Source organism: Kogia breviceps, chromosome X, assembly GCF_026419965.1.
Source record: "Kogia breviceps isolate mKogBre1 chromosome X, mKogBre1 haplotype 1, whole genome shotgun sequence".
Classification (NCBI taxonomy): domain Eukaryota; kingdom Metazoa; phylum Chordata; class Mammalia; order Artiodactyla; family Physeteridae; genus Kogia; species Kogia breviceps.
This window is the reverse complement of record NC_081330.1, coordinates 34,652,966-34,656,127: the sequence shown is the minus strand read 5'-3', so window position 1 is coordinate 34,656,127 and position 3,162 is coordinate 34,652,966.

Sequence of the window (3,162 nt, the reverse complement as noted above, 5' to 3'; positions counted from 1 at the left end):
GGGGAAAGAGGTTAGAGCTGGAGATACAAATTTAGGAGTCATCAGCATGTTGATGGCATTTGTTTTGTTATCTATTGCCATGTTTAAAGATATCCCAAAATTTAGCAGCTTAAAGCGATGATGAATTATTATTTCTCATGATTCTGTGGGTTTCTTATGACTCATATGGCTGCAATTATCTGGGAGCTCAGCTGCAGTTGGTACATCTATGTCTGGGGCCTTGCTGTCATCTGGGGCACCTTAGTTCTCCTCCGTGTGGCCTTTCTCTCCCCACGTGGTACCTCATCATTTACTCAAGTAGCATAAGCTTCATACATGGGAGCTGGCAGAAGCTACTAGGTCTCTTATAGGCCAAGAATTGTCACATTCTAATTTCACCCTTTGTATGGGTCAGATCAAGTTACAAGGCCAGCCCCGATTCAAGGAGGAGGAGAGATCGATTTCACTTTCTCATAGGAGGAAAAACGTGCACATACAATAATGGAAGGAATTTTTGGCTGTCATTGTAGATAATGCCCCACAATATTGACAGCCATGAGACTGAAATAGATGACTAAGAGAGTGGGTACAGATAGATACCAAGGTATGAGGATTGGAGTCTAGGACACTCCATTGATGAAGAGGAACCTGCAAAAGAGACTGAGAAACAGTATTATGTGAGGTATAGGAAAACCAGGAGATAGATGTAGGTTCAAATCCTGGTGTTACCTTGGATACCCACTAGATCCTAGGTAAGTTTCTTAACCTTCCTAAGCCTTAATATCCTCATCCATAGTGGCATGGACATATATACACTACCAAACGTAAAATAGATAGCTAGTAGGAAGCAGCCGTATAGCACAGGGAGATCAGCTCCGTGCTTTGTGACCACCTTGAGGGCTAGGATAGGAAGGGTGGGAGGGAGGGAGATGCAAGAGGGAAGAGATATGGGAACATATGTATATGTATAACTGATTCACTTTGTTATAAAGCAGAAACTAACACACCATTGTAAAGCAATTATACTCCAATAAAGATGTTAAAAAAATAAAAAAATAAAAATAAAATGAGGTTAATAATAGCATCTACTTTTCTATTCGTTTTCTTTATCACAAGGCAGAGAAAGTATGAATAAATAAATAAATGAAAAAATAAAATTGTCCTTTGGATCAAGCACAAGGAAGCCATTGGTGACTTTGGAAAGTGGAATACTGGGAGCACAGGAGAAAATGACTGAGGGATGTAGTATCTGTAAAGGAAAGAAAAGGCCAGGGCTAGAGCAGAGCAAAATGTCAATTATGAAGTTTTTTTAAAATATAGTAGAAAAGAAGGAAATCTTGTCATTTGTGATGACTCAAGGTCCATTACGCTAAGTGAAATAAGTCAGAGAAAGACAAATACTATATGATCTCACTATGTGGAATCTAAAAAAAAACCAACCAACCAAACAAAAACAAACAAAAAAACCACAAGTTGAGCTCATGGATACAGAAAACAGATTGGTGGTTGCCAGAGTCAGGGGTGGGTCAATTGGGTGAAAGGAATCAAAAGGTACAAACTTCCAGTTATAAGTCCTGGAGGTGTAATGTACAGCATGGTGACTATAGTTAAATAATAGTCATATTATTTGAAAGTTACTAAGAGAGTAGATCTTAAAAGTTCTCATTACAAGAAAAAAAATTCTGTATGTATTGTGATGGGTGTCAACTAGAATTATTGTGGTGATCATTTCACAATATATACAAATATCAAATCATGTTGTATACCTGAAACTAATATAATGTTATTTGACAATTGTGTCTCAATTTTTTAAAGATAGCAGATATTTCAACATGTTTAAAATGCTGATGAGAAGGAACTAGTAGAGAGGGAGTGGCTGAAAATACAAGAGAGGGAAGGAATAACAGATAGGGCATGGTCTTCAGAGTGTAAAAAGGATGGAATCCATGCAGAGGTGGGATGATTAAGTTTGGGCAGGAGGCAGGACTCCTCTTCTGCAAAATCAGAATGGAAAGAGATAAAGGAGGAGTGCGGATACGGATAAACTTGTAGGCAGTATCTGCTTTCTTAGTGACTCAGAAAACAGATGGTCCGTGATGAAGAGAGGCTGGCAGTGAGGCAGAGACTAATAAAGGCTGAAAGTGTATGGAGAATGAAAGACTGCTGAGAAGGAGGGACAGATCCAAGAGTGGTTCCATGTTGAGGATTCAGGTGAACTTGAAGATCATGCGGCACCAATGGGCCTGCTGGTGTGGTTGTCAACAGAGCTCTGCAGTCCTCGGGAAGGAGCAGAGATTGGCGGATCCAGGGTTGGGATTTATAGGGCAGACACTGCTAATTTTAATGCTGCCTTTTAGAAAGACTAGGAATGAAAAGTCAGTTAGGAGGTCTGTGCTGGGCTTAAATTCTTATTCTTAGTAATAACCAGTGACCTAGAAATGCCCAGGAACTGAGGAAGAGGAGACTGAAAATTTCTGAGCACCTACCATTTACCAGGGCCACAGGATACATATGGGCATTTTTTCACTTAAACCTCACAACAACCATGAAAGGTAGAGAGAATTATCCTTGTTTACAGATGAAAGTGAAGGCTCAGGGAGGCAAAGGAACTTGCCTGAGCCTGGTTTTCTTGTTGTTTCCTTGGGAATGTGAAGGCAGACGGAATATTAATGGGGCAAAGTGCGCATTGGGGCGTGATTAGCTTTATGACATTATTTTGAGTCTCCACACATACTGCATGTTTGGTGTTCTTCTGGGAAATAACTGAGAGGAGGCCAATAAGCAGCCTCTCTCTGCCTGGATGAGGGGAATATGCTCATTTATAATTCTGTCTTTTAAGATACCAGTATTGCTGCTTAGAGACTCCATCTAGCCTTACTCTCTTTTGCATTATATTTTCATGCAGGAGACTCTCTCTTCGTTCTGCCAGCACTAGCCCAGACCTTGTCTTTTTAAACCTCATTCAGTGGCTCCTCCAGTCCCCTTTATGGAATGGTCTCTCTTAAATTTTCCTTTGACTAGGGTCAGAATGTCAGTTCTAATTGTTATATCTTTGCATCTGATTAATGACATCACTGTTTCCTTTCCTTGCCAGCTTCCTGACTTAATTACAAAGGGAGCCTCTCACATTTTAGAAATACAGAAACCAAGACACAGTGTGAGCCAAAACCAGGTTTGTGGGAT